This window comes from Equus asinus, unplaced genomic scaffold (assembly GCF_041296235.1).
Source record: "Equus asinus isolate D_3611 breed Donkey unplaced genomic scaffold, EquAss-T2T_v2 contig_311, whole genome shotgun sequence".
Taxonomy (NCBI): domain Eukaryota; kingdom Metazoa; phylum Chordata; class Mammalia; order Perissodactyla; family Equidae; genus Equus; species Equus asinus.
Genome location: NW_027224974.1, coordinates 22,501 through 46,500, shown reverse-complemented (window position 1 = coordinate 46,500; position 24,000 = coordinate 22,501). Strand labels below are relative to the sequence as shown.

Genomic DNA, 24,000 nt, shown 5'->3' with positions numbered 1-24,000 from the left:
GGATCTCAGGCCAAGTCGTCAGGGTGGCAAGATGATGGCGGATGAGAGGAAACTTGTTCTGGGACCGCACCGCCCCCCCCCCATCGCCTCTCTGGCTGAGAAGAGGGCTGGGGAGCGGTGAGGGTCAGGGGGAGAGTGGGGGCGGGGCCGGGACAGGGACCACCGGGCAGTAGGACGGGAGTAGCCCTGAGGCCTGCCTGCCTGCTTCCTTCCCTGCCGGCGCAGGGCTGAGAGAGGCACGGGGCACGCTGGCTCCTGCCCCTTCACTCATTCGGGAAGCCTCCTGTTGTTGCTCCTGAGGTGCCGGCTGCGGTGACAGACAGAGCAAAACTCCTCTCTCTGTCTATTTCTTCAAAGGCCCGAGTCTGAGCTACGACAGATTCCCCTGTGGCTCAACCCGCAACCTCCCATCCTGCCAGACCAGACCCCTTGTCTAAAAACCTCCACTGGAGGAGCTCTTCCACCTGACTCGGAAAGGAAACACCAGCCCCGCCTCAGCCTCACACCCACCACCACCACCACCACCCGCCCCCCCCCCCCCCGCCCCACTCTCCTCCGGACCCAGATACCTAACAGAGGGAACAAAAATCCAAAAATCCTGCTGCTCTCCTTCTACCACCTCCACTTCAGAAGAGTCAGTCTCCCCCGAACACCTCAGACTCTGTGACTTCCCGCGGCCTCCCTTTCCCCGTCCCCATTCTCTCCCCGGACGGGCCCCATCTTACACTTGAACGACAGCTCCACCGCTCGGGGCAGCTGGACACGATGTCCCAAAGTGGCCCGGACGGTAGCCTGGTCGATTCCAAAGGACCCACGCACGCAGTCGGCCATAAACGTGGTGTGGAGATCGTGGACGTTTGCGGGCCTCTGATGAAATCGCTGCTCCGGGGACCCCGGCGTCTAGGACCCGTCTTCTCCGTGTTCTTCACACCGTTGCTCCTGGGCCGGTTATTCTCTTCCCTCTCACTGACCTTAACGTTTTGTCTCTGCCATTGAATTTTGACTGTGCGAATGTGACTTGCCGCTGTAGGGCTGCGTGGATCTCTCAGGCATCCTGCTGTGCCGTGCGGGGGGAGGGGGGGGAATCCTTGGTGGGTGGGTCGATAGACGTCCCTTTGGTTGTGCCCTGGAGGGGAGAGACAGAGGGGACGACTCAATCCACCACGAACGCTGATGTCGCTCCGATAAACCTGTAGCGGTGATTCTAGTTTATGGCCCGTGTCCTGAAAATAACTTCCCGAAGGGCCAGCCCGGCGGCACAGCGGTTAAGTTCGCACGTTCCGTTTTGTCAGCCAGGGGTTCGCAGGTTCGGATCCGGGGTGCGGACGTGGCGCCGCTTGGCGAGCCACGCTGTGGTCAGCGTCCCGCCTATCAAGGGGAGGGGGATGGGCACGGATGTTAGCTCGGGACCACTCTCCCGGGGCAAAAAGAGGAGAATTGGCAGCAGGTGTCAGCTCGGGGCTCGTCTTCCTCGAAAAATAAATTAATTAAATAAATAAAAACAACTTCCCAAACCTCTCTGATAACTTGAAGCTTTGAAGTTTTGCGAGGTGAAATCAGGTGATAAAAAAGTCCACGGACGGGGGCGGCCCCGTGGCCGAGTGGTTAAGTTCACAAGCTCCCCTTCGGCGGCCCAGGGTTTTGCCGGTTCAGATCCCGGGCACGGCACGGACACGGCACCGCTCGTCGGGCCGTGTGGAGGCGGCGTCCCACATGCCACAACTGGAAGGGCCCTCAACTAAGATAGACAACTATGTCATGGGGGGGATTGGGGGAGAAAAATCGGGAGGGGGGAAAAAAAAACAGAAACGGAAGATTGGCAACAGGCGTTAGCTCTGTGAGGGCCGATCTTCCTCACCCAAAAACTAAAGTGAGATGAAATCAAATAAAGCGAAGGAAAAGATAAACCTATGAAATCCCATGTTTCTAAAAGTGGCCAAGTGTTTAGAAATTGGCCAAGCGACGGAATGCTCATGGGAAGGACAGTTCCTAATTGCTGGCTTCTTAGTTTTCACCAAAATTAAGGTTCGTGAGGGTTAAAAAATCTACTTAACAAATGCGATGAAAGCCACTAGGCCGGCCCGGTGGCGCGCTGGTTAAGTGTGCCTGTTCCGCTTCGCCGGCCCGGGGTTTGCCAGTTCGGATCCCGGGGGTGGACGTGGCACCGCTGGGCGAGCCACGTGGTGGTAGGCGTCCCACATATGAAATAGAGGAAGATGGGCACGGAGGTTAGCTCAGGGCCAGCCTTCCTCGGCAAAAAGAGGAGGATTGGCAGCAGTTAGCTCAGGGCTCATCGTCCTCAAAACAAAACAAAACAAAACAAAACAAAAAGCCACTAAAAGTGAATATGGGAAACATCTTTGTGTTCAAGGAAAGTGAGATGGCTGCCTTCAGGCAAGAGGGCCTAAAAAGTAAAGATCGTTTTGTCTGTGAAAAGGTGATCAAAGTTTCATGGGGAAAATAATCTGAGAAAAAGGCCTGTTCGTGGTCAAGTGGCCTAAAATTGGAACGAGTGGACAGATAGAAATGGCGAGCGATAGGATCTATGGGAGTCTATGAGGAAGCCATTGGGTGTCGGCCTAATTCGGCCTGACAGTGTTTTTCGAAAAGGGCCTGACGTGGCCGTCGAGCACGCATCGCATCCTAGATCCGCTTTACACATTTCCTACGGCAAGAACCAATGCCCTTAAGGGAAAGGAGCAGCTTCCCCGTGCTCGGGCCTTTCCTTAAGGAGAGGCATCTTTCCTTAGGCTAGGAGCGGATGGTTGCGCTCACCTTTGACCATCCGGCTCCCCTGTGACCACCCAGGCCCAGACAACAGACCTGCCACCCAGCAGTGTCTGTCGATCGCTGTGCCGACAGAGCAGTCTCGCGACTATCATCCAAGGGACCTTTCGATCCTATGTGAAACGTCCTCTCTGGGGGTCTAGAAGCACTCTGTACACCCCACTTCCCGGGCACCCTCTCTTCCTTCGGGAAGAAAGGCCCCGGGCCACAGTCCTCACATTTTAGCTCAGAATAAACGCACCCCGATTTTCACGGATAGATTGGTTCCGGATTATTTCCGTCGACAGAATGGAATCAAGTCAATGAGTTTCAAGATCGGAGGGAAGCTGATGCAAAATCAGAATTTGTTTTTCTCACTCCCGAAAGGATACTTTTCTCTAACTTCTAGTCTCCTCCTGATAAAGACATTGGAAAAGGTTTCTCTTGACCTCTGAGGGAATCGACACCAAAGACAGAGATCCTCCATTTTGTCAGAATGATTTCCTAGGCCTCCAATGGAGGAGGCCTCCCTCGGACGGGAGCTCAGCTTTTGTTTTGCAACAGTTTTCCTCTCTCTGCTTGCCTTTAACATCTCCTTTCCCGTTCTTCTTTTTTGGAAGGGAAATACGTGCACCGCTGGGGAAAAAAAAAAAAAAAGAATTTTCTAAATGACCAAAGAAGATCTACGACTGTTGTTATTTTGGTTTCACGGAGCAGTTCCACGTCCACATTTACTCCATTTTAAACACCCACACACACTCACAGCACGGCGCTGTGAGGATGTCCCGGGGAACTCGATTTGTGGAGGGAATGGCTGTGAGGTCTCTGCCCCCCAACCCCCACCATTTGGGTGCTTCTGCTTGTTGATGAGGACGGGAAGCCCTGCTGAAATCCATATTCTTATCACCACACGTGCATCTGCACCCATGCTCCCCCCCGTGTGTCGTCTTTGGGCTTTGCTGTGGCCCCGTGCGGAGGGAGACCTGTTTTGTGTTGTAAACTTTTCCGCGGCCAAGCGGCTCGGTCCTTTCCTCTACGACTTGTGGGCTCTGTCTGTCCGTCTGCCTTAGAGAGACCCTCTGGGCCGGAAGTGACAGGCTGCACACAATTCCTGACAGACTGCGGACAATTCCTCCGTCGTCACGGTCCTTCTCTGATGACGTGCATGGTTTCGGTTTGACAGCGACCCCCACCCCCCACCCCGCCGTGATTTTCTAAGTCCTCCCGGGAGCCCGGGAAGTGCTCGGGCCGCTCCGGGAAGCGGGGGCCGGCAGCCCCGGCCTGCCCCGTGGCATCTCCGGGGACTTTTCCACCTCTGTCCGCGTCAGCCAGCCGGCAGCCCCGCGCCCGGCCCGGCCCAGAAGTCACGTGGGGAGTCTGTCCCCTTCCTGGCAAGCCCACCCACCCCACCCCCCTCCCCGCCGATTTTCCAACACCTCCTTCTGCGCCCAGGGTTGCCCTGTGCTGCCTGGGAGCTCCGAGGTGGACACCCTGGGGCCTCACGTGGTGACCTCCCGCCCGCCCCAAGCGGGCCCAGAGAGAAAGAGAGAGAGAGAGAGAGACAGAGAGAGACAGAGACAGAGACAGAGACAGAGAGAGACAGAGACAGAGACAGAGACAGAGACAGAGAGAGACCTGACCCGGCGGTGGGCTCAGGCTGTGCACTCTCGCTGGCTGGTGACCCGGTTCCCTCCCGCTGACCCCTCCGCGCCGGTCGTTGGGCGCCATCTGGCGGCCGCTTTTACAGAGTGGCCCTCCTCCGGAGCCCCGGCGACATGAGCAAGGGATGGGACTCGCAGGACGTCTGTGTGGTTTCCAGTGTGGGGCTGTGTGGAACAGAGCTGCTAAGAACATTCATGCCCCGGATTCTGTGTGAATGAACAGGAACGTGGCCGCAGCCCCCACCCCGCCCCCCGCCCCAGCCCCCGGGAGTGGTGGGAGTGGTGCCCTCCAGACCACCCTCGGGTTGGATGCCTCCCTCCCTGGAAGGACTCACGGGACTCCACAAAAGCTGACTTCCTGGAGGTCCAGCGGAGACCCCCAAGGCCCAAGGCCCCCCCCCCCCCCCCACCCACCCACCACAGATCACTGTGGAAGCCTTAACGACCCAAGGCTCCAGCTACATACAGACGCTCTTAGGAGGCAAGATACACCAAAGGCTTATGTAGGTTGCCACTTTCGGTGGTTGTTTCCGCGGCGTGTCAGTTTTGGAACCCGCCACGCCCTTTTTCACAGAGGCCATACCGTTTCCCTTCACCACCAGTGAGGCGTGAGTGACTGACTTGGCTTCTCCGCGACCTGACTAGCAGTTTGATCCTGTTCCGGTATTTGGAAGAAGGCAGTCTCACCCATGTGTCCCCACAATGTCTCCCTCTAATTTTCTCACTTGCTTTTCCAGGGAACAGCTCACATCTTTTCATGCGCTTATCGGTCATCCATGCATACCTCCTCCACCCCAGGTGAAAGTGCCTGCTCTGTCTATTGGTCTTCCATTCTTTTTGTATTTTTCAGTGTTGATTTCCCCCGGGTCTCCACTCCATTGTGGGTTTTGTTTTTTGTTTTTTGTTTTTTGTTTTTTTTTTTTGCTTAAAGATTGTCACCTGAGCTAGGCACTGTTGCGCTGCTTCCTCAGTTTCAGAGGGTACCTTTTTCAGGGTTGCTTTTTGACCGGGTCTCCTCGCCATTGTATTTTTTTATTTTTTTTTTTTTGCTTAAAGATTGCCACCTGAGCTAGCCTCTGTTGCCCATCTTCTTCGGTTTCAGAGGGTAGATTTCTCAGTGTTGCTTTTTCGCCAGCTCTCCACGCCCTTGCGTCTTTTTTTTTTCTGCTTGAAGGCTGCAACCTGAGCTAGCTTCTTTTGCCCATGTTCCTCAGTTTCAGAGGGTGGATTTCTCCGTGTTGCTTTTTCCCCAGGTCTCCACACCCTTGTGTGTTTCTTTGGCTTAACGATTGCCACCTGAGGTAGCCTCTGTTGCCCATCTTCGTCCGTTTCAGAGGGTGGATTTCTCAGTGTTGCCTTTTCGCCAGCTCCCCACGCCCTTGTGTGTTTCTTTTGCTTAAAGATTGTCACCTGAGCTAGGCACTGTTGCCCTGCTTCCTCAGTTTCAGAGGGTACCTTTTTCAGGGTTGCTTTTTCACCGGGTCTCCTCGCCATTGTATTTTTTTATCTTATTTTTTTTGCTTAAAGATTGCCACCTGAGCTAGCCTCTGTTGCGCTTCTTTCTCAGTTCTAGAGGGTAGATTTCTCCGTGTTGCTTTTTCCCCAGGTCTCCACGCACTTCCTTTTATTTTTCCTTAAAAATTGCCACCTGAGCTAGCCTCTGTTGTCCATCTTCGTCGGTTTCAGAGGGTAGATTTCTCACTGTGGCTTTTTTGCCAGGTCTGCACGCCCTTGTGTTTTTTTTCTGCTTAAAGGTTGCAACCTGAGCTAGCTTCTTTTGCCCATGTCCCTCAGTTTCAGAGGGTGGATTTCTCCGTGTTGCTTTTTCCCCAGGCCTCCACGCCCTTGTGTGTTTCTTTTGCTTAACGATTGCCACCTGAGCTAGCCTCTGTTGCCCATCTTCGTCCGTTTCAGAGGGTGGATTTCTCAGTGTTGCCTTTTCCCCAGCTCCCCACGCCCTTGTGTGTTTCTTTTGCTTAAAGATTGCCACCTGAAGCCAGCCTCTCTTGCCCATCTTCCTCAGTTTCAGAGGGTAGATATTTCAGGGTTGCTTTTTCCCCAGGTCTCCACGCCTTTGGGTTTTGTTTTTGCTTAACGATTGCCACCTGAGCTAGCCTCTCTTGCCCATCTTCCTGAGTTTCAGAGGGTCGATATCTCCGTGTTGCTGTTTCCCCAGGTCTCCACGCCCTTGTGTGTTTCTTTTGCTTAACGTTTGCCACCTGAAGCCAGCCTCTCTTGCCCATCTTCCTCAGTTTCAGAGGGTAGATATTTCAGGGTTGCTTTTTCCCCAGGTCTCCACGCCTTTGTGTTTTGTTTTTGCTTAACGAGTGCCACCTGAGCTAGCCTCTCTTGCCCATGTTCCTCAGTTTCAGAGGGTAGATATTTCAGGGTTGCTTTGTCCCCAGGGCTCCACGCCTTTGTGCTTTGTTTTTGCTTAAGGATTGCCACCTGAGGTAGCCTCTCTTGCCCATCTTCCTCAGTTTCAGAGGGTGGATTTCTCCGTGTTGCTTTTTCCCCAGGTCTCCACGCCCTTGTGTGTTTCTTTTGCTTAAAGATTGCCACCTGAGCTAGCCTCTGTTGCCCATCTTCGTCCGTTTCAGAGGGTGGATTTCTCAGTGTTGCCTTTTCGCCAGCTCCCCACGCCCTTGTGTGTTTCTTTTGCTTAAAGATTGTCACCTGAGCTAGGCACTGTTGCCCTGCTTCCTCAGTTTCAGAGGGTACCTTTTTCAGGGTTGCTTTTTCACCGGGTCTCCTCGCCATTGTATTTTTTTATCTTATTTTTTTTGCTTAAAGATTGCCACCTGAGCTAGCCTCTGTTGCGCTTCTTTCTCAGTTCTAGAGGGTAGATTTCTCCGTGTTGCTTTTTCCCCAGGTCTCCACGCACTTCCTTTTATTTTTCCTTAAAAATTGCCACCTGAGCTAGCCTCTGTTGTCCATCTTCGTCGGTTTCAGAGGGTAGATTTCTCACTGTGGCTTTTTTGCCAGGTCTGCACGCCCTTGTGTTTTTTTTCTGCTTAAAGGTTGCAACCTGAGCTAGCTTCTTTTGCCCATGTCCCTCAGTTTCAGAGGGTGGATTTCTCCGTGTTGCTTTTTCCCCAGGCCTCCACGCCCTTGTGTGTTTCTTTTGCTTAAAGATTGCCACCTGAAGCCAGCCTCTCTTGCCCATCTTCCTCAGTTTCAGAGGGTAGATATTTCAGGGTTGCTTTTTCCCCAGGTCTCCACGCCTTTGTGTTTTGTTTTTGCTTAACGAGTGCCACCTGAGCTAGCCTCTCTTGCCCATGTTCCTCAGTTTCAGAGGGTAGATATTTCAGGGTTGCTTTGTCCCCAGGTCTCCATGCCTTTGGGTTTTGTTTTTGCTTAACGATTGCCACCTGAGGTAGCCTCTGTTGCCCATCTTCGTCCGTTTCAGAGGGTGGATTTCTCAGTGTTGCCTTTTCGCCAGCTCCCCACGCCCTTGTGTGTTTCTTTTGCTTAAAGATTGTCACCTGAGCTAGGCACTGTTGCCCTGCTTCCTCAGTTTCAGAGGGTACCTTTTTCAGGGTTGCTTTTTCACCGGGTCTCCTCGCCATTGTATTTTTTTATCTTATTTTTTTTGCTTAAAGATTGCCACCTGAGCTAGCCTCTGTTGCGCTTCTTTCTCAGTTCTAGAGGGTAGATTTCTCCGTGTTGCTTTTTCCCCAGGTCTCCACGCACTTCCTTTTATTTTTCCTTAAAAATTGCCACCTGAGCTAGCCTCTGTTGTCCATCTTCGTCGGTTTCAGAGGGTAGATTTCTCACTGTGGCTTTTTTGCCAGGTCTGCACGCCCTTGTGTTTTTTTTCTGCTTAAAGGTTGCAACCTGAGCTAGCTTCTTTTGCCCATGTCCCTCAGTTTCAGAGGGTGGATTTCTCCGTGTTGCTTTTTCCCCAGGCCTCCACGCCCTTGTGTGTTTCTTTTGCTTAAAGATTGCCACCTGAAGCCAGCCTCTCTTGCCCATCTTCCTCAGTTTCAGAGGGTAGATATTTCAGGGTTGCTTTTTCCCCAGGTCTCCACGCCTTTGTGTTTTGTTTTTGCTTAACGATTGCCACCTGAGCTAGCCTCTCTTGCCCATGTTCCTCAGTTTCAGAGGGTAGATATTTCAGGGTTGCTTTGTCCCCAGGGCTCCACGCCTTTGTGCTTTGTTTTTGCTTAAGGATTGCCACCTGAGGTAGCCTCTCTTGCCCATCTTCCTCAGTTTCAGAGGGTGGATTTCTCCGTGTTGCTTTTTCCCCAGGTCTCCACGCCCTTGTGTGTTTCTTTTGCTTAAAGATTGCCACCTGAGCTAGCCTCTGTTGCCCATCTTCGTCCGTTTCAGAGGGTGGATTTCTCAGTGTTGCCTTTTCGCCAGCTCCCCACGCCCTTGTGTGTTTCTTTTGCTTAAAGATTGTCACCTGAGCTAGGCACTGTTGCCCTGCTTCCTCAGTTTCAGAGGGTACCTTTTTCAGGGTTGCTTTTTCACCGCGTCTCCTCGCCATTGTATTTTTTTATCTTATTTTTTTTGCTTAAAGATTGCCACCTGAGCTAGCCTCTGTTGCGCTTCTTTCTCAGTTCTAGAGGGTAGATTTCTCCGTGTTGCTTTTTCCCCAGGTCTCCACGCACTTCCTTTTATTTTTCCTTAAAAATTGCCACCTGAGCTAGCCTCTGTTGTCCATCTTCGTCGGTTTCAGAGGGTAGATTTCTCACTGTGGCTTTTTTGCCAGGTCTGCACGCCCTTGTGTTTTTTTTCTGCTTAAAGGTTGCAACCTGAGCTAGCTTCTTTTGCCCATGTCCCTCAGTTTCAGAGGGTGGATTTCTCCGTGTTGCTTTTTCCCCAGGCCTCCACGCCCTTGTGTGTTTCTTTTGCTTAAAGATTGCCACCTGAAGCCAGCCTCTCTTGCCCATCTTCCTCAGTTTCAGAGGGTAGATATTTCAGGGTTGCTTTTTCCCCAGGTCTCCACGCCTTTGTGTTTTGTTTTTGCTTAACGATTGCCACCTGAGCTAGCCTCTCTTGCCCATGTTCCTCAGTTTCAGAGGGTAGATATTTCAGGTTTGCTTTGTCCCCAGGGCTCCACGCCTTTGTGCTTTGTTTTTGCTTAAGGATTGCCACCTGAGGTAGCCTCTCTTGCCCATCTTCCTCAGTTTCAGAGGGTGGATTTCTCCGTGTTGCTTTTTCCCCAGGTCTCCACGCCCTTGTGTGTTTCTTTTGCTTAAAGATTGCCACCTGAGCTAGCCTCTGTTGCCCATCTTCGTCCGTTTCAGAGGGTGGATTTCTCAGTGTTGCCTTTTCGCCAGCTCCCCACGCCCTTGTGTGTTTCTTTTGCTTAAAGATTGTCACCTGAGCTAGGCACTGTTGCCCTGCTTCCTCAGTTTCAGAGGGTACCTTTTTCAGGGTTGCTTTTTCACCGGGTCTCCTCGCCATTGTATTTTTTTATCTTATTTTTTTTGCTTAAAGATTGCCACCTGAGCTAGCCTCTGTTGCGCTTCTTTCTCAGTTCTAGAGGGTAGATTTCTCCGTGTTGCTTTTTCCCCAGGTCTCCACGCACTTCCTTTTATTTTTCCTTAAAAATTGCCACCTGAGCTAGCCTCTGTTGTCCATCTTCGTCGGTTTCAGAGGGTAGATTTCTCACTGTGGCTTTTTTGCCAGGTCTGCACGCCCTTGTGTTTTTTTTCTGCTTAAAGGTTGCAACCTGAGCTAGCTTCTTTTGCCCATGTCCCTCAGTTTCAGAGGGTGGATTTCTCCGTGTTGCTTTTTCCCCAGGCCTCCACGCCCTTGTGTGTTTCTTTTGCTTAAAGATTGCCACCTGAAGCCAGCCTCTCTTGCCCATCTTCCTCAGTTTCAGAGGGTAGATATTTCAGGGTTGCTTTTTCCCCAGGTCTCCACGCCTTTGTGTTTTGTTTTTGCTTAACGATTGCCACCTGAGCTAGCCTCTCTTGCCCATGTTCCTCAGTTTCAGAGGGTAGATATTTCAGGGTTGCTTTGTCCCCAGGGCTCCACGCCTTTGTGCTTTGTTTTTGCTTAAGGATTGCCACCTGAGGTAGCCTCTCTTGCCCATCTTCCTCAGTTTCAGAGGGTGGATTTCTCCGTGTTGCTTTTTCCCCAGGTCTCCACGCCCTTGTGTGTTTCTTTTGCTTAAAGATTGCCACCTGAGCTAGCCTCTGTTGCCCATCTTCGTCCGTTTCAGAGGGTGGATTTCTCAGTGTTGCCTTTTCGCCAGCTCCCCACGCCCTTGTGTGTTTCTTTTGCTTAAAGATTGTCACCTGAGCTAGGCACTGTTGCCCTGCTTCCTCAGTTTCAGAGGGTACCTTTTTCAGGGTTGCTTTTTCACCGCGTCTCCTCGCCATTGTATTTTTTTATCTTATTTTTTTTGCTTAAAGATTGCCACCTGAGCTAGCCTCTGTTGCGCTTCTTTCTCAGTTCTAGAGGGTAGATTTCTCCGTGTTGCTTTTTCCCCAGGTCTCCACGCACTTCCTTTTATTTTTCCTTAAAAATTGCCACCTGAGCTAGCCTCTGTTGTCCATCTTCGTCGGTTTCAGAGGGTAGATTTCTCACTGTGGCTTTTTTGCCAGGTCTGCACGCCCTTGTGTTTTTTTTCTGCTTAAAGGTTGCAACCTGAGCTAGCTTCTTTTGCCCATGTCCCTCAGTTTCAGAGGGTGGATTTCTCCGTGTTGCTTTTTCCCCAGGCCTCCACGCCCTTGTGTGTTTCTTTTGCTTAAAGATTGCCACCTGAAGCCAGCCTCTCTTGCCCATCTTCCTCAGTTTCAGAGGGTAGATATTTCAGGGTTGCTTTTTCCCCAGGTCTCCACGCCTTTGTGTTTTGTTTTTGCTTAACGATTGCCACCTGAGCTAGCCTCTCTTGCCCATGTTCCTCAGTTTCAGAGGGTAGATATTTCAGGGTTGCTTTGTCCCCAGGGCTCCACGCCTTTGTGCTTTGTTTTTGCTTAAGGATTGCCACCTGAGGTAGCCTCTCTTGCCCATCTTCCTCAGTTTCAGAGGGTGGATTTCTCCGTGTTGCTTTTTCCCCAGGTCTCCACGCCCTTGTGTGTTTCTTTTGCTTAAAGATTGCCACCTGAGCTAGCCTCTGTTGCCCATCTTCGTCCGTTTCAGAGGGTGGATTTCTCAGTGTTGCCTTTTCGCCAGCTCCCCACGCCCTTGTGTGTTTCTTTTGCTTAAAGATTGTCACCTGAGCTAGGCACTGTTGCCCTGCTTCCTCAGTTTCAGAGGGTACCTTTTTCAGGGTTGCTTTTTCACCGGGTCTCCTCGCCATTGTATTTTTTTATCTTATTTTTTTTGCTTAAAGATTGCCACCTGAGCTAGCCTCTGTTGCGCTTCTTTCTCAGTTCTAGAGGGTAGATTTCTCCGTGTTGCTTTTTCCCCAGGTCTCCACGCACTTCCTTTTATTTTTCCTTAAAAATTGCCACCTGAGCTAGCCTCTGTTGTCCATCTTCGTCGGTTTCAGAGGGTAGATTTCTCACTGTGGCTTTTTTGCCAGGTCTGCACGCCCTTGTGTTTTTTTTCTGCTTAAAGGTTGCAACCTGAGCTAGCTTCTTTTGCCCATGTCCCTCAGTTTCAGAGGGTGGATTTCTCCGTGTTGCTTTTTCCCCAGGCCTCCACGCCCTTGTGTGTTTCTTTTGCTTAACGATTGCCACCTGAGCTAGCCTCTGTTGCCCATCTTCGTCCGTTTCAGAGGGTGGATTTCTCAGTGTTGCCTTTTCCCCAGCTCCCCACGCCCTTGTGTGTTTCTTTTGCTTAAAGATTGCCACCTGAAGCCAGCCTCTCTTGCCCATCTTCCTCAGTTTCAGAGGGTAGATATTTCAGGGTTGCTTTTTCCCCAGGTCTCCACGCCTTTGGGTTTTGTTTTTGCTTAACGATTACCACCTGAGCTAGCCTCGCTTGCCCATCTTCCTGAGTTTCAGAGGGTCGATATCTCCGTGTTGCTGTTTCCCCAGGTCTCCACGCCCTTGTGTGTTTCTTTTGCTTAACGTTTGCCACCTGAAGCCAGCCTCTCTTGCCCATCTTCCTCAGTTTCAGAGGGTAGATATTTCAGGGTTGCTTTTTCCCCAGGTCTCCACGCCTTTGTGTTTTGTTTTTGCTTAACGAGTGCCACCTGAGCTAGCCTCTCTTGCCCATGTTCCTCAGTTTCAGAGGGTAGATATTTCAGGGTTGCTTTGTCCCCAGGGCTCCACGCCTTTGTGCTTTGTTTTTGCTTAAGGATTGCCACCTGAGGTAGCCTCTCTTGCCCATCTTCCTCAGTTTCAGAGGGTGGATTTCTCCGTGTTGCTTTTTCCCCAGGTCTCCACGCCCTTGTGTGTTTCTTTTGCTTAAAGATTGCCACCTGAGCTAGCCTCTGTTGCCCATCTTCGTCCGTTTCAGAGGGTGGATTTCTCAGTGTTGCCTTTTCGCCAGCTCCCCACGCCCTTGTGTGTTTCTTTTGCTTAAAGATTGTCACCTGAGCTAGGCACTGTTGCCCTGCTTCCTCAGTTTCAGAGGGTACCTTTTTCAGGGTTGCTTTTTCACCGGGTCTCCTCGCCATTGTATTTTTTTATCTTATTTTTTTTGCTTAAAGATTGCCACCTGAGCTAGCCTCTGTTGCGCTTCTTTCTCAGTTCTAGAGGGTAGATTTCTCCGTGTTGCTTTTTCCCCAGGTCTCCACGCACTTCCTTTTATTTTTCCTTAAAAATTGCCACCTGAGCTAGCCTCTGTTGTCCATCTTCGTCGGTTTCAGAGGGTAGATTTCTCACTGTTGCTTTTTTGCCAGGTCTGCACGCCCTTGTGTTTTTTTTCTGCTTAAAGGTTGCAACCTGAGCTAGCTTCTTTTGCCCATGTCCCTCAGTTTCAGAGGGTGGATTTCTCCGTGTTGCTTTTTCCCCAGGCCTCCACGCCCTTGTGTGTTTCTTTTGCTTAACGATTGCCACCTGAGCTAGCCTCTGTTGCCCATCTTCGTCCGTTTCAGAGGGTGGATTTCTCAGTGTTGCCTTTTCCCCAGCTCCCCACGCCCTTGTGTGTTTCTTTTGCTTAAAGATTGCCACCTGAGCTAGCCTCTGTTGTCCATCTTCGTCGGTTTCAGAGGGTAGATTTCTCACTGTTGCTTTTTTGCCAGGTCTGCACGCACTTGTGTTTTTTTCTGCTTAAAGGTTGCAACCTGAGCTAGCTTCTTTTGCCCATGTCCCTCAGTTTCAGAGGGTGGATTTCTCCGTGTTGCTTTTTCCCCAGGCCTCCACGCCCTTGTGTGTTTCTTTTGCTTAAAGATTGCCACCTGAAGCCAGCCTCTCTTGCCCATCCTCCTCAGTTTCAGAGGGTAGATATTTCAGGGTTGCTTTTTCCCCAGGTCTCCACGCCTTTGTGTTTTGTTTTTGCTTAACGAGTGCCACCTGAGCTAGCCTCTCTTGCCCATGTTCCTCAGTTTCAGAGGGTAGATATTTCAGGGTTGCTTTGTCCCCAGGGCTCCACGCCTTTGTGCTTTGTTTTTGCTTAAGGATTGCCACCTGAGGTAGCCTCTCTTGCCCATCTTCCTCAGTTTCAGAGGGTGGATTTCTCCGTGTTGCTTTTTCCCCAGGTCTCCACGCCCTTGTGTGTTTCTTTTGCTTAAAGATTGCCACCTGAGCTAGCCTCTGTTGCCCATCTTCGTCCGTTTCAGAGGGTGGATTTCTCAGTGTTGCCTTTTCGCCAGCTCCCCACGCCCTTGTGTGTTTCTTTTGCTTAAAGATTGTCACCTGAGCTAGGCACTGTTGCCCTGCTTCCTCAGTTTCAGAGGGTACCTTTTTCAGGGTTGCTTTTTCACCGGGTCTCCTCGCCATTGTATTTTTTTATCTTATTTTTTTTGCTTAAAGATTGCCACCTGAGCTAGCCTCTGTTGCGCTTCTTTCTCAGTTCTAGAGGGTAGATTTCTCCGTGTTGCTTTTTCCCCAGGTCTCCACGCACTTCCTTTTATTTTTCCTTAAAAATTGCCACCTGAGCTAGCCTCTGTTGTCCATCTTCGTCGGTTTCAGAGGGTAGATTTCTCACTGTGGCTTTTTTGCCAGGTCTGCACGCCCTTGTGTTTTTTTTCTGCTTAAAGGTTGCAACCTGAGCTAGCTTCTTTTGCCCATGTCCCTCAGTTTCAGAGGGTGGATTTCTCCGTGTTGCTTTTTCCCCAGGTCTCCACGCCCTTGTGTGTTTCTTTTGCTTAAAGATTGCCACCTGAGCTAGCCTCTGTTGCCCATCTTCGTCCGTTTCAGAGGGTGGATTTCTCAGTGTTGCCTTTTCGCCAGCTCCCCACGCCCTTGTGTGTTTCTTTTGCTTAAAGATTGTCACCTGAGCTAGGCACTGTTGCCCTGCTTCCTCAGTTTCAGAGGGTACCTTTTTCAGGGTTGCTTTTTCACCGGGTCTCCTCGCCATTGTATTTTTTTATCTTATTTTTTTTGCTTAAAGATTGCCACCTGAGCTACCCTCTGTTGCGCTTCTTGCTCAGTTCTAGAGGGTAGATTTCTCCGTGTTGCTTTTTCCCCAGGTCTCCACGCACTTCCTTTTATTTTTCCTTAAAAATTGCCACCTGAGCTAGCCTCTGTTGTCCATCTTCGTCGGTTTCAGAGGGTAGATTTCTCACTGTTGCTTTTTTGCCAGGTCTGCACGCCCTTGTGTTTTTTTTCTGCTTAAAGGTTGCAACCTGAGCTAGCTTCTTTTGCCCATGTCCCTCAGTTTCAGAGGGTGGATTTCTCCGTGTTGCTTTTTCCCCAGGCCTCCACGCCCTTGTGTGTTTCTTTTGCTTAACGATTGCCACCTGAGCTAGCCTCTGTTGCCCATCTTCGTCCGTTTCAGAGGGTGGATTTCTCAGTGTTGCCTTTTCCCCAGCTCCCCACGCCCTTGTGTGTTTCTTTTGCTTAAAGATTGCCACCTGAGCTAGCCTCTGTTGTCCATCTTCGTCGGTTTCAGAGGGTAGATTTCTCACTGTTGCTTTTTTGCCAGGTCTGCACGCCCTTGTGTTTTTTTCTGCTTAAAGGTTGCAACCTGAGCTAGCTTCTTTTGCCCATGTCCCTCAGTTTCAGAGGGTGGATTTCTCCGTGTTGCTTTTTCCCCAGGCCTCCACGCCCTTGTGTGTTTCTTTTGCTTAAAGATTGCCACCTGAAGCCAGCCTCTCTTGCCCATCTTCCTCAGTTTCAGAGGGTAGATATTTCAGGGTTGCTTTTTCCCCAGGTCTCCACGCCTTTGTGTTTTGTTTTTGCTTAACGAGTGCCACCTGAGCTAGCCTCTCTTGCCCATGTTCCTCAGTTTCAGAGGGTAGATATTTCAGGGTTGCTTTGTCCCCAGGGCTCCACGCCTTTGTGCTTTGTTTTTGCTTAAGGATTGCCACCTGAGGTAGCCTCTCTTGCCCATCTTCCTCAGTTTCAGAGGGTGGATTTCTCCGTGTTGCTTTTTCCCCAGGTCTCCACGCCCTTGTGTGTTTCTTTTGCTTAAAGATTGCCACCTGAGCTAGCCTCTGTTGCCCATCTTCGTCCGTTTCAGAGGGTGGATTTCTCAGTGTTGCCTTTTCGCCAGCTCCCCACGCCCTTGTGTGTTTCTTTTGCTTAAAGATTGTCACCTGAGCTAGGCACTGTTGCCCTGCTTCCTCAGTTTCAGAGGGTACCTTTTTCAGGGTTGCTTTTTCACCGGGTCTCCTCGCCATTGTATTTTTTTATCTTATTTTTTTTGCTTAAAGATTGCCACCTGAGCTAGCCTCTGTTGCGCTTCTTTCTCAGTTCTAGAGGGTAGATTTCTCCGTGTTGCTTTTTCCCCAGGTCTCCACGCACTTCCTTTTATTTTTCCTTAAAAATTGCCACCTGAGCTAGCCTCTGTTGTCCATCTTCGTCGGTTTCAGAGGGTAGATTTCTCACTGTTGCTTTTTTGCCAGGTCTGCACGCCCTTGTGTTTTTTTTCTGCTTAAAGGTTGCAACCTGAGCTAGCTTCTTTTGCCCATGTCCCTCAGTTTCAGAGGGTGGATTTCTCCGTGTTGCTTTTTCCCCAGGCCTCCACGCCCTTGTGTGTTTCTTTTGCTTAAAGATTGCCACCTGAAGCCAGCCTCTCTTGCCCATCTTCCTCAGTTTCAGAGGGTAGATATTTCAGGGTTGCTTTTTCCCCAGGTCTCCACGCCTTTGTGTTTTGTTTTTGCTTAACGAGTGCCACCTGAGCTAGCCTCTCTTGCCCATGTTCCTCAGTTTCAGAGGGTAGATATTTCAGGGTTGCTTTGTCCCCAGGGCTCCACGCCTTTGTGCTTTGTTTTTGCTTAAGGATTGCCACCTGAGGTAGCCTCTCTTGCCCATCTTCCTCAGTTTCAGAGGGTGGATTTCTCCGTGTTGCTTTTTCCCCAGGTCTCCACGCCCTTGTGTGTTTCTTTTGCTTAAAGATTGCCACCTGAGCTAGCCTCTGTTGCCCATCTTCGTCCGTTTCAGAGGGTGGATTTCTCAGTGTTGCCTTTTCGCCAGCTCCCCACGCCCTTGTGTGTTTCTTTTGCTTAAAGATTGTCACCTGAGCTAGGCACTGTTGCCCTGCTTCCTCAGTTTCAGAGGGTACCTTTTTCAGGGTTGCTTTTTCACCGGGTCTCCTCGCCATTGTATTTTTTTATCTTATTTTTTTTGCTTAAAGATTGCCACCTGAGCTAGCCTCTGTTGCGCTTCTTGCTCAGTTCTAGAGGGTAGATTTCTCCGTGTTGCTTTTTCCCCAGGTCTCCACGCACTTCCTTTTATTTTTCCTTAAAAATTGCCACCTGAGCTAGCCTCTGTTGTCCATCTTCGTCGGTTTCAGAGGGTAGATTTCTCACTGTGGCTTTTTTGCCAGGTCTGCACGCCCTTGTGTTTTTTTTCTGCTTAAAGGTTGCAACCTGAGCTAGCTTCTTTTGCCCATGTCCCTCAGTTTCAGAGGGTGGATTTCTCCGTGTTGCTTTTTCCCCAGGCCTCCACGCCCTTGTGTGTTTCTTTTGCTTAACGATTGCCACCTGAGCTAGCCTCTGTTGCCCATCTTCGTCCGTTTCAGAGGGTGGATTTCTCAGTGTTGCCTTTTCCCCAGCTCCCCACGCCCTTGTGTGTTTCTTTTGCTTAAAGATTGCCACCTGAAGCCAGCCTCTCTTGCCCATCTTCCTCAGTTTCAGAGGGTAGATATTTCAGGGTTGCTTTTTCCCCAGGTCTCCACGCCTTTGGGTTTTGTTTTTGCTTAACGATTGCCACCTGAGCTAGCCTCTCTTGCCCATCTTCCTGAGTTTCAGAGGGTCGATATCTCCGTGTTGCTGCTTCCCCAGGTCTCCACGCCCTTGTGTGTTTCTTTTGCTTAACGTTTGCCACCTGAAGCCAGCCTCTCTTGCCCATCTTCCTCAGTTTCAGAGGGTAGATATTTCAGGGTTGCTTTTTCCCCAGGTCTCCACGCCTTTGTGTTTTGTTTTTGCTTAACGAGTGCCACCTGAGCTAGCCTCTCTTGCCCATGTTCCTCAGTTTCAGAGGGTAGATATTTCAGGGTTGCTTTGTCCCCAGGGCTCCACGCCTTTGTGCTTTGTTTTTGCTTAAGGATTGCCACCTGAGGTAGCCTCTCTTGCCCATCTTCCTCAGTTTCAGAGGGTGGATTTCTCCGTGTTGCTTTTTCCCCAGGTCTCCACGCCCTTGTGTGTTTCTTTTGCTTAAAGATTGCCACCTGAGCTAGCCTCTGTTGCCCATCTTCGTCCGTTTCAGAGGGTGGATTTCTCAGTGTTGCCTTTTCGCCAGCTCCCCACGCCCTTGTGTGTTTCTTTTGCTTAAAGATTGTCACCTGAGCTAGGCACTGTTGCCCTGCTTCCTCAGTTTCAGAGGGTACCTTTTTCAGGGTTGCTTTTTCACCGGGTCTCCTCGCCATTGTATTTTTTTATCTTATTTTTTTTGCTTAAAGATTGCCACCTGAGCTAGCCTCTGTTGCGCTTCTTGCTCAGTTCTAGAGGGTAGATTTCTCCGTGTTGCTTTTTCCCCAGGTCTCCACGCACTTCCTTTTATTTTTCCTTAAAAATTGCCACCTGAGCTAGCCTCTGTTGTCCATCTTCGTCGGTTTCAGAGGGTAGATTTCTCACTGTGGCTTTTTTGCCAGGTCTGCACGCCCTTGTGTTTTTTTTCTGCTTAAAGGTTGCAACCTGAGCTAGCTTCTTTTGCCCATGTCCCTCAGTTTCAGAGGGTGGATTTCTCCGTGTTGCTTTTTCCCCAGGCCTCCACGCCCTTGTGTGTTTCTTTTGCTTAACGATTGCCACCTGAGCTAGCCTCTGTTGCCCATCTTCGTCCGTTTCAGAGGGTGGATTTCTCAGTGTTGCCTTTTCCCCAGCTCCCCACGCCCTTGTGTGTTTCTTTTGCTTAAAGATTGCCACCTGAGCTAGCCTCTGTTGTCCATCTTCGTCGGTTTCAGAGGGTAGATTTCTCACTGTTGCTTTTTTGCCAGGTCTGCACGCCCTTGTGTTTTTTTCTGCTTAAAGGTTGCAACCTGAGCTAGCTTCTTTTGCCCATGTCCCTCAGTTTCAGAGGGTGGATTTCTCCGTGTTGCTTTTTCCCCAGGCCTCCACGCCCTTGTGTGTTTCTTTTGCTTAAAGATTGCCACCTGAAGCCAGCCTCTCTTGCCCATCTTCCTCAGTTTCAGAGGGTAGATATTTCAGGGTTGCTTTTTCCCCAGGTCTCCACGCCTTTGTGTTTTGTTTTTGCTTAACGAGTGCCACCTGAGCTAGCCTCTCTTGCCCATGTTCCTCAGTTTCAGAGGGTAGATATTTCAGGGTTGCTTTGTCCCCAGGGCTCCACGCCTTTGTGCTTTGTTTTTGCTTAAGGATTGCCACCTGAGGTAGCCTCTCTTGCCCATCTTCCTCAGTTTCAGAGGGTGGATTTCTCCGTGTTGCTTTTTCCCCAGGCCTCCACGCCCTTGTGTGTTTCTTTTGCTTAAAGATTGCCACCTGAAGCCAGCCTCTCTTGCCCATCTTCCTCAGTTTCAGAGGGTAGATATTTCAGGGTTGCTTTTTCCCCAGGTCTCCACGCCTTTGTGTTTTGTTTTTGCTTAACGAGTGCCACCTGAGCTAGCCTCTCTTGCCCATGTTCCTCAGTTTCAGAGGGTAGATATTTCAGGGTTGCTTTGTCCCCAGGGCTCCACGCCTTTGTGCTTTGTTTTTGCTTAAGGATTGCCACCTGAGGTAGCCTCTCTTGCCCATCTTCCTCAGTTTCAGAGGGTGGATTTCTCCGTGTTGCTTTTTCCCCAGGTCTCCACGCCCTTGTGTGTTTCTTTTGCTTAAAGATTGCCACCTGAGCTAGCCTCTGTTGCCCATCTTCGTCCGTTTCAGAGGGTGGATTTCTCAGTGTTGCCTTTTCGCCAGCTCCCCACGCCCTTGTGTGTTTCTTTTGCTTAAAGATTGTCACCTGAGCTAGGCACTGTTGCCCTGCTTCCTCAGTTTCAGAGGGTACCTTTTTCAGGGTTGCTTTTTGACCGGGTCTCCTCGCCATTGTATTTTTTTATCTTATTTTTTTTGCTTAAAGATTGCCACCTGAGCTAGCCTCTGTTGCGCTTCTTTCTCAGTTCTAGAGGGTAGATTTCTCCGTGTTGCTTTTTCCCCAGGTCTCCACGCACTTCCTTTCATTTTTCCTTAAAAATTGCCACCTGAGCTAGCCCCTGTTGCCCATCTTCGTCGGTTTCAGAGGGTAGATTTCTCAGTGTTGATTTTTCCCCATTTCTCCACGCCCTCGTGCTTTTTTTTTTTTATTTCCTTAAATGTCGGCGCCTGAGCTAGCTTCTTTTGCCCATCTTCGTCAGTTTCAGCGGGTAGACTCTCCGCCTGCCTTCGACAGGCCCTCTGGACTGGAAAGCTTTCCTCCTCCCGTCATCACGGTCCTTCTCGGATGACGTGCCTGGTTTCGGTTTGACCGTCCCCGCCCGCCCTGATTTTCTAAGTCCTCCCGGGAACCCCGGGGGCGCTCCAGCCGCTCCGGGAAGCGGCGGCCTCCCGGCCGCACCGGCCCAGCCCGGCCCGGGCCGCCCCCTGGCCTCTCTGGGGGGAACTCTCCCCTTCCCCTTCCCGGTGATCGCCCGAGAAACCTTTCCCGAGTCCCCCTCCTGCGGCTGGGGCTGCGCCTTGGCGGCCGGGAGCCCGCGGGCGGACGCCCCGGGGCCGCACTGGGCCGGGAGGCTGGGTCCGAGGGGGCTCCGGGACGGGATCGGGCGGCCCGGCGGCCCGGCTGTGCTCCCCGGCGGGCCCGCGCTCCGGCTCCGTCCCGCTGAGGCGGTCGTCGGTCGCCGGGTGCCACCTGGCGGCCGCTTTTATATCGTCTCTTTCCTCCGGAGCTCCGGCGACGCGGGCCAAGGGACGGGACTCGGCCGCGGTGACCGAGGCAGAGTCCCGGGAGGCCGGCGTCGCTGGCGGGATCTGGCCCGGTGGCGCCGGGGCGTGAGCGCGACGCCCGCTCGCCGGAGATTGGAGGTGCAGGCTACTGAGGGAGGTGGCTGTCGCCGCGCCGCCCGGTGCCGGCCGGGGTGTGGGGCCTCCCGGACGGGTCGACCAGCAGCCGCCGGTGCCCCTCCGTCCCCGGGAGGGGGTGGGGGGCCGCCGCGGGGGAACGGGCGAGGGAGCTCGTCCCGTGCCCGGCCGTCGTCCCGAGGGCGGCCCGGTGGTCGGGCCTTCCGCGTCGCCGATCCCCTTTCCGCGCCCCGCTCCGGAGGTGGGCGACCGGCCGGGGCCTTGCGGGGGAGGCCCGTGGAGGGCGCGACGGGCTCGGCCGCCGGGCTGGCCTTTTCCCCACTGGTCTTCCGAGTCGACCGGCTCTGGCGGTGGGGACCGGGCCCGGTCCTCGGATGCCTCCTCCTCCGTGGCAGTTTTTTTTTCCAAGTCCCGCCCTGGAGAAGAGCGTGGACCGGCCCCGGGAGCCCTCGAGGGCGGGCCGGGGAGGGCGTCCCCGGCCCGGACGCGTGCCCGGGGTGGGTCCGGGCCGTCGGACCGGACTTCTCTCTCCGAGTTTCGCGGGTCGCGTCTTTGTCCGGAGGCGGGAGGGGGCCGGCTCGAGGCGTAGGTGGAGCCCCGGCTGAGGGACGGGAGCCACGGTCCCGCCCCGGGCCCGGTCGCCGGAGGCGCCTCCGCGGAATTCTTTTCTAAGTCCTGACCCGGCGACTCAGAGGGAGGGACCGACCGGTCCCGGCCCGCGCGGGCGGCCCGGGGAGGCTGTCCCCGGCTCCCCCTGCCGCCACGCTTCTGGGGTCGACCAGATGGCCCCGGGTGCTCCGGGCCTGGTGGCGATGGGGTCGTGCTTGGGGTCTGGTGGCCGTGGCCGTGATCCAGGGGTTCCCCTGGTGATCCGTGGGTGGGCCCCGTCTCCGGGCGCGGCGATTCTTGCCCCCGAATGGGTGGTTTTGTGCCGCCAGATAAGTGCTGACACGCTCTGCTCGGGTGACAGTCGCCCGAGAGCTTCCGGGTGCCTGGATGCGTGTGCGGGGAGGGCTCCGGGCTCTGGCCGAGAACCGGACGCCCGTTTCCACCCCCGCCGCTTGAGCCGCCCGCTGGGGCCTGCGCGCCGGCTCTTGTGCGTTCCAGGCGCCCCCACGACCGTGGTGCCACCTCCGGTCTCTGGTACCCGAGGGCGGCGGGGTTAGGGGCGCGGGGTCCTCTACCACGTGCACTCCCTGCCGCCGGCACCCGGGTGCGGTCGCGACTTACCCCATCCCACCGGCTCCGTGCCAGTGCGTGTCAGGCGTTCTCGTCCTGGGGTCGTCGCCCGCGCTTGCTGGAGGAGGAGAGGGGTCGGTGAGGCTGAAGCAGGCTCCTCCGCTCGCTGTCCTCGCCGGCCTTCCCTTGCTCGGGGGTCCCTCGCGTTATGCTGCCGACCGATGTGGTGATGCTGTGCTCTCCCGGGCCGGGCCTAAGCCGTGCCAGACGAGGGACGGACGTTCATGGCGAACGGGACCGCTCTTCTCGCTCTGCCCGCGGGTCCCCTCGCCCGTTCTCCCCCGCTGCGAGTGGCGTGTGGGAGGCGGCAGGGGTGCGGAATCCGGCCCGACCTCGCTCCCCCGCCCCGTGCCTCGTGGCGTGGGCGGTGTCGGGGTCTCCGTGACGCGGCGGATGCTCTGCCTGTGCCTCTTGGCTGTGTCTCGCGGGCGGCCCTCCCCGCGGTGGGGCGGGCCGTGTTGCCGCCGCGCCGCGCGCCTTCCCGGGCGCGTGAGCGCGTTCCCCAGGCCGTTGGCGGTGCCCCTGGAGCGTTCCAGGTCGTCCCTCAGGCGCCCGAGGCCGAGTGGCGGTGTCGTTCCCTGTTCCCGTCGGCCTCCTCAGGTAACCACTGCGCTGGTGTGTCTGAGGAGCGGGGGGGTCGAGTCGGTAAGGGAGGCGTGCCCCTCGTCCCCCTCGGGGGGGACGGGTGCCTCGTCGCCCCCCACGGCGTGCCGTGTGGGGGCGGGCAGGCTCGGGCGCGTGCCCGCGCGTTCCCCTTGCTGGGGTTTCCCCGCGGGTGTGGGAGTGACCGTGGCGGGCCGAGCCAGCGGCGTGGCGCTGGCTCTTTGGTTGGGAGGTGCTGTTTGATCGGCACCTCCGTCCCAGTCTCTGCCTCCCTTGGTCTCTCGGCCTGAGGGGAGGCACTGACTTGGGAGCCGCACAGGGGCCTTGTAGATCCCTAGCTAAGCCCAGTGTGGCCAGAGATGGCGAGCCCGGGGCAGCGCGGGCTCGCGGCCCTGACCACGGACGCTCCGACTTGCTCTAGGCCTTACCTCTACCGCAGACCCCTCCTGCGTTGCGTGGCCATGGTGTCTGTAAGCGCCTTGGTGGGCCCGATGGCGGACGATGGGCGGGGGCGACACGCCCTCGGCGAGAAAGCCTTCTCTAGCGATCCGAGAGGGTGCCTTGGGGTACCGGACCCCCCAGCCGCCGCCCCTCCTTTGCGCGTAGTAGCCACGGATGCCACCACCGTGGCGCGTGGGCAGAGCTGCTCTTTGCCTACCGCGGCCGGCGCCTCCCCCCTCCGAGTCGGGGGAGGGTCACGCCCGGCCGGGCCGTCGTCGGGCGCGGGGCCGCGCGTGTGCGCGAGCGTGCGCGTGGTTCTCCCGTCGCGCGCTGGGGCGGGGAGAGGGCCCGGCCCCGTCCGGGCTCCGCCCCGCCGCGAGCGGCTGGCTCTCCGCTCGCTCCCGTCCCGAGCCGCAGCCGGTGGTGGCGTGCGGGCATGGGTGGGGGCCGCCGCCGCTCTCGGGCGCGTTCCCTCGGGACGTGGGCCCCGGAGCAGACCAGACAGGCAGACGGGTGGCTGGGTGGACGGGGCGGCCCCCGGCGGCGGGGGCGCCTCACGTAGGCCCCGGCGGTGGGGCCGGGCCCGCGGGAGGCCGAGGGGTGGCTGAGGCCGGCCGGCGTCCCAGGCGTCGTGGGACCGCCCTCGCGTGTCGTTGGCGGTGGGATCCCGCGTGTGTTTTCCTGGTGGCCCGTCCGCGCCCGAGGCCGTCCCCGGGAGCCTTCCCGCGAGCCCGTGCTCCCTCCGTCGAGGCGCGCGCCGCGCTCCCCGCTGCCCCCGGTGCTCCCCCGCCCGGGCAGACGCCTGGCCGCGCCGCCCACCGGCCGGGACCGAAGTGGGCCTCGCCGTGCGGGTGTCGCCTCCGGCCACCGAGGCCGGTGGTGGCCCCGGGC

General features: G+C 54.4%; 1 long non-coding RNA gene across 1 annotated transcript; it reads right to left on the bottom strand.

Annotated features, from left to right (window-relative positions):
- Positions 1-725: 725 nt before the first annotated feature.
- On the bottom strand, positions 726-3,880 carry LOC139043643 (uncharacterized). The gene is made up of 3 exons (XR_011500722.1): positions 3,750-3,880; positions 3,029-3,402; positions 726-1,126 (listed from the first exon to the last, which is right to left on the bottom strand). It is a non-coding gene; the product is annotated as an uncharacterized lncRNA (long non-coding RNA).
- Between the last annotated feature and the right edge of the window lie 20,120 nt (positions 3,881-24,000).